The sequence below is a fragment of the Eurosta solidaginis genome, chromosome 3 (genome assembly GCF_040869045.1).
Source record: "Eurosta solidaginis isolate ZX-2024a chromosome 3, ASM4086904v1, whole genome shotgun sequence".
Taxonomy (NCBI): Eukaryota; Metazoa; Arthropoda; class Insecta; order Diptera; family Tephritidae; genus Eurosta; species Eurosta solidaginis.
This window is the reverse complement of record NC_090321.1, coordinates 163,533,906-163,540,618: the sequence shown is the minus strand read 5'-3', so window position 1 is coordinate 163,540,618 and position 6,713 is coordinate 163,533,906. Positions and strand designations below refer to the sequence as shown.

At 32.9% G+C, this 6,713-nt stretch overlaps 1 long non-coding RNA gene across 2 annotated transcripts; it reads right to left on the bottom strand.

Moving 5' to 3' along the window:
* Positions 1-3,307: 3,307 nt before the first annotated feature.
* On the bottom strand, positions 3,308-4,112 carry LOC137246733 (uncharacterized). 2 transcript variants are annotated; one of them, XR_010951677.1, is made up of 3 exons: positions 3,804-4,112; positions 3,590-3,746; positions 3,308-3,527 (listed from the first exon to the last, which is right to left on the bottom strand). It is a non-coding gene; the product is annotated as an uncharacterized lncRNA (long non-coding RNA). The 2 variants fall into 2 exon arrangements; XR_010951676.1 differs by having other exon boundaries at positions 3,309-3,527; positions 3,852-4,112.
* Positions 4,113-6,713: the final 2,601 nt, after the last annotated feature.

The following is a 6,713-nucleotide window of genomic DNA, read 5'->3' as shown; positions in this document are numbered from 1 at the left end:
GGTGAGACCAGGTTGGAAGCCAAGCCGATCCAGCTTATAGATAAGTAAGGAGTGGGATACTTTGTGAAATGCTTTACTGAAATCAGTATAAATAACATCTGTGTGAAGATTTTCTCTAAATCCCTTAGAAACATGAGTTGTGAATTCAAGTAGATTAGTAATGGTAGATTTTCCTTTACAGAATCCGTGTTGCGGTTCTGCAATCAAAGTAGAAATGGAAAATGTTATCTGATTAGTAACGATAGCTTCAAACAACTTTGGGATGGCCGACAACTTTGCTATTCCTCAATAGTTCTCTACACACGACCTACTACCACTTTTGTGAAGGGGTATGAGAAAAGATTCCTTCCAAGCAGAAGGAAAGACTCCACTTTTTAGGGACATATTGAATAAATCAATTGATAATCATATTGAATAAATCAATAGTTGCTGATTCTGGCATTTTTTCGCTTTAATTCGGGTTTCGGCACCATGTAATGTACCTTAACTTTGGTACAAATTACTTATGTTAAATAACATAGAACGATTGAAAAGGCACGTGTTTTATTATAGTTCGTGTCTAGAACAATCTTTGATAATATGTATATTCAAGTGTGTACAATAATAAAAGTGGTTGTGCAGTGATATGTATATATAGGAATGTGTATTGTGAATCGATTGTATGTGTGTTCCTGAACCGATGATAGGTATGTTCCTGACAAATGGTAAATAAGTAAATAAACGAATGATAGAGTACATTTGCTTAGAAGAAATCGACGTTTTAAGTTTAATAAGGTTATCGAAAGAAATGTTTAGCAACCTCCCAGCAAAAATGTGCCCGTAAATTGACTAGGAAAATGACTAACAGCTGTGTCGATGGAACACGTAAATCGCTAAGTAGCATTTGTACAGGGCAGCAGTAACATTTGTGACCAGTCCATTCCGTCGTACCTATTTATGTGATTGTCCATACTGCTCACACATATACGGTTTTAGGTTATCGAAAAGTAAACAAACTATAGTGCTGTACTGTTCTTACATTCACGTTCTGGCAATCATTTTTTGAGTTATATACCTGTAACTTTACGAGTATTTTTACGTTAATATGACCGTCTTTTGACTAGTGTTATGACCGTTTTTTTACTTCGATTATACTGCTATATAAATAAAATATTTCTTTAATTCAAATCTATTAACATTTCTTTTATTAAACATTTTTACAATATATTACATTATTTATAATAGTTGTAAATTATTAACTATAAGTCTTAAGGAATAGTTTTTCAGTCTTGTTGGTGACCCATAAATACAAATTTTATTGTATGCGATTGTATGCATACAAAGTTAAGGGAAACTTAAATAAATTAATTAATGATATAGAAAACAAAAGAAAAGAACTAACAGAACTATTTGTTGCAGTAAACCATCAAATCGTGAGTAGGCAATTCACAATTTGGGTAAGTTGACTTGTAATTCGCCAATTTTAATGCTATAACTTTTTTATTTTAGTTCAGAAAGCTGCAATTGAGGTTCGAAAGTTACAATTGAAGTTCAAAAATTTCAATTCAAGTCCAGAAAATTAAATTCAAGCTCAGAATTTCAATTTGTAGTTCAGAAAATTAAAATTGAAGTTCAAAATTTCTGTTTGTAGTTCAGAAAATTATAATTGAACTTAAATTGTTATTTTCTGAACTTCAGTTGTAATTTGCTGAACTGCAGTTGAAATTCCTGAGCTTCAATTATAATTTACTGAACTTCTATTGAAAATTGTGAACTTCAATTGTAATTATTTGAACTTCAATTGAAATTTCCGAGCTTTCAGAACTTCAATTGCAACTTTCAAATTTTTTTTACATAAAATGAACAATTTAACATTTTTTTGACAGTTAAATTGGTGAATTGCCTACCAGCGGTTTGAAACCACTTACATTCGTATTGGCGCTTCTCTATATCATTAATATAACAATATCTTTTTAATAATTCAATTAATACACAAATATAAATTTTTTCCCTTTACATTTTAGAACTGTGTACAAAAATATGTAATTTTACATATCACAACCTAAACCAAAAAGTATTTCAACTCATAATCAGAGAAGATTTGTGTTGAATGTTGATTTATACCACGAAAATAACAAAATTGGTAACAAAACCAGGCTAAACGATAACGTTAACTACCAAAAAAAAAGTTATTTCACGATGCTTTCATGGATCGATTTACACTTAAATACCGATCTGAAATTTTTTTAAGTTTTCATATTTTTTAGTTTAAAATGCGATATATGCATTCTGTGGCATAATTTTAGATTGAATGTACTTCATGCAATTTTCTTTCTTCGTGATTTTGCAATAATAAACGTAGGTACTCATAGTAATTTTTTGTTTTGAATTATGTGATTACAATATTTATAAGGACTATTTAGTTGATGGTATTGGTACTGTCAGTTAAATTCATCAGCAATTATTTATATTCAAAATATTTTTTTGTTATACATCTATTTTATATATTTTGGTTAAAAATTATTGACAAATTCGTTGCAATTAGATTGCTTTAAAAATCTTTGCAAACTTTGTGCGATTGTTGAATATTCAGGCAGGTTCTGAAATTCGAGTATTATTTTAATTAGAGCATAAAAAGCTTAGTAACGTAGGAAAAAACTTAGAATTATTTCAGTTAAGTTCATCACAAATATTTATAGTCAAAATACTTTTTTCTTATACATTGCATTTAAATTGCTTTAAAAATCTTCGCAAACTTTGTGCGATTGTTGAATTTTATTTTAATTAGAGCATAAAAAGCTTAGTAACGTAGGAAAAAACTTAGAATTATTTCAGTTAAGTTCATCACAAATATTTATATTCAAAATACTTTTTTCTTATACATCTAGTTTATAAATTTTTGGTTAAAAATTATTGACAAATTCGTTGCAATTAAATTGCTTTAAAATTCTTTGCAAACTTTGTGGGATTGTTGAATATTATTTTAATTAGAGCATAAAAAGCTTAGTAACGTAGGAAAAAACTTAGAATTATTTCAGTTAAGCTCATCACAAATATTTATAGTGAAAATACTTTTTTGTTATACATTGCATTTAAATTGCTTTAAAAATCTTTGCAACCTTTGTGCGATTGTTGAATATTATTTTAATTAGAGCATAAAAAGCTTAGTAACGTAGGAAAAAACTTAGAATTATTTCAGTTAAGTTCATCACAAATATTTATAGTCAAAATACTTTTTTGTTATACATTGCATTTAAATTGCTTTAAGAATCTTCGCAAATTTTGTGCGATTGTTGAATATTATTTTAATAAGAGCATAAAAAGCTTAGAATAGGAACGTAGGAAAAAAAGAATTATTAGGTTCTTATATAATTTTTAATCAAGATTATTTCAGTGTGTCTTGTTCGTTTGTTGTAGGTAAGTTTATGCTGTTTCAGAGCTGGATTTATGGGTCAGATACCGCCTTTGTTTATGCCGATTGTGGCTCAGCGTTAAACACCGTCTCATGCTGTCTTCGAAGTCGATCCTGCCTTGCAGTTTGAAAACGTCTAAATTAATAGGAATGGACAATGTTAGTAATAACATTTTAAAACTATTTAAATTACACTACCAAAAAGTACGCTGTTCACGAGTTTCAGTTTAGATAAAGATCGTTTGCCCTGTACTCCGTCCCAGTTAAAATTGAAAAGAACGTTGTCAGAGAAAAGTTTTCTCATTACTCCAATAATGTCTAATGATGCACCTTTCAGCATAAAGATATATGATTTCTAAATGAAAACCACCAATTTAAGTTATGAAACACAATTAAAAATATTCAAAAATACCATTGATTCTTGATAATCATCTGAGTCCAAATTCCTTAGCAAACTTACCTGCAAAGCATTAGAAGTCTCAGCAGAAGCATAAATTAATTTTGTCTCCACTTTCTGCGTAGCCGACAATTTCTTAAATTCTTCATCTGAACGACGAGCTACTTGTTTGAAATTATATGCTGCCTGCAAATTATCTGTACAATTTACTTGTTTGAAATTATATGCTGCTTGCAAATTATCTGTACAATTTATGCATACAATTTTTGGAAGATTATCAATTGATGTTGCGTGCAACTATGGTAAACGGAATGGCTGATTCGCAGAAAATTTGTGTGACGTATTTGAGGGTACATAGCATGTAAGAAAAGGCAAGCATATATGTATCGGGCATTTCAATTAGGCCATCTCATTCTGCCATACTAACAATTGTGGAACAATGTGGGATATTTTGTTGTTGGTCGCCATCTTTGGTCACTAGATTTTTGCTGGGCTGTAAGCATGATGAGAGACGTGGTCAAGTCCTTTCAACCCATAGACGTATCTAGCAATGTTGTTATAAACAACATTAAGTTTACTATTACATACATAGTCACAATTAGAGTAAACCTCACAACCATAAAGGAGCGTAGGTATTAAGTACGCTTTTGCTATTAGCAGAAGAATATGTAACGGAGTAAAATATTGTGTAAGCCAGAGTGTACGAAGCATCCCATACACTTTTCCCACGGTGCGGAAGATGTGATATTTCCATGTCAAGGTTTTGTTAAAAACTACACCTAGATTTTTTGCCGTGTCAACGTATTCTATAATAGTGTTGTCTAAAATTAAATTTTCCATTCCACTTTTATCTAGTGACCTTCTATGAATGACTATACATTTCGACTTCTTAGGGCTAAGACATAAGCCCTTCATAGAAGCCCACGTACCAATTTGACACAAATCGTAATTTAAGTTATTAATACATGAACTGGTACGATCACTAGGACAGCACATATACAATTGTACGTCGTCAGCATAAATGTGAATATTGCAATACTTGAGAACACCAGGCAAATCGTTTATATACAAAACAAATAACAGGGGACCAAGGATTGAGCCTTGTGGGACTCCTCTTAAAACACTGACGAAGTCAGACTTTCTGCTACCAACACTTACTGACTGAGTTCGGTCGACCAAATACGATCTGATTAGGGCTGTTGCACAGTTGGAGAAATTAAATAGGTTGTCCAGCTTCTTGCAGAGAATGGTGTGGTCGACCGAGTCAAACGCTTTTGAATGGTCGAGAAGGGTCAGGAAAGCAGTAAAATTTGTGTCAACTTGTTCTCGAATATCCTCTATCACCGATAGGAGCGCCGTTTTACAGCTACGATTTGACCTGAATCCAGATTGGGAATCTGTGAGAAGGTTATTATCCTGCACATAAGTATTTATTTGGCAGTGCAAAATTAGTTCGACGACCTTGGAAACGAAAGGCAGAATAGCTATAGGTCTATACTCCTTATTTTGCTTGGGGATTGGGATTACCTTAGCAACTTTCCAACATTTGGGAAATACACAGAACGCCAGCACAGAGTTAACCAAGTAGGTTAAGTGAGGAAGGACTTTAGGAAGAATTATTTTTAAAAATTTCGGACATATACCATCGAACCCCATAGCATTAGATTTTACTGAAAGAATGGCTTGAACGACATCACAATCATCGACACTAGCAAACTCAAGAGGACCAAAATCTACATTAGCGCGAATACAATAATTGTCAGCACATATATTGTCAGTTGAGATTGGCAGATTTACAAAATTTATATTTATTTCGTTAATGTCTACATCAGGGAGGACAGAACTATCGCATTTGGATTTTCCGATACCAATATGTTTAACCGACTTCCAGGTTTCCTTCGAACTCAAAGCAGCACTAAACTTGTTATTATAAAATTTCTGCTTAGCTGACCTAATGGTTTTGTTTGCAGCGATCCTAGCTGCTTTGAATCAGTTGTGCGCCTCCAGGGTTTTGTATCTTTTCCATCGTGAGTAAGCAAGGTTACGCTGGTGAATTAAGTGTTTTATATTGGCACTAAACCAAGGGGTATTATTGTGTAGCAGCTTTGAGTTTCACTGGCACATGGTTGTCGAAAAGCCTAATAATATGGTTCTGTAGGAATGATGCCTGATCATCGACCGATGTCAGCGTACGAATCAAGCTCCATTCGACCGACTCCACCGCTGCATTAAGGGAACTGTAATCTATGCTTCTAAAATCACGATACGTAAAGGCTTATAAGTAGAGGCTCGAGAAATTCAATAAAGCCAGAGAAGTCAACTCCACGATTAGGTCTGTATGCACAGCCGATAAGAAGCCTTTCATTATTTACAGAGAACACGTCTACGAACACATATTTGACAGAATCACTTGGACTAGCACTGCAGCAAAGTTTACAGGATAAACTACTTTTAACATATTGTAACGAATTTGCTTGCAAATCCTCTTATTTGCCCTTTTTGCTAAGTTCGTATCACTAAACTGTTGAATAAATAACTCCAATGTTGAATAATGGAAAATGGCCTTTATTAAAGTACTTCACAATAACACTTATACTTTGCAATTAGCTGTCTTAACAACCAAACTGATAGCTTAAATGAAACTGACTTTCAAAATAATACTGCTTTTGCTCGCTAGATATCGTCTTAGTCGAAACTGCTTGACAACTCAAATCAAACTGAATTCCAGCGCCTCTAAAATTGTCGCCTTTTATACTCTTTGATTTCAACCTTCGCATCTTCTAGGCGCTTCCAGAATCTACTAGTTCAGCAGCTCCCAAACTTCTCAGCTGTAACTACAATTGCACAATTTTATACATCTTCTAGGCGCTTCCAGAATCTACTAGTCCAGCAGCTCTCAAACTTCTCAGCTGTAACTACAATTGC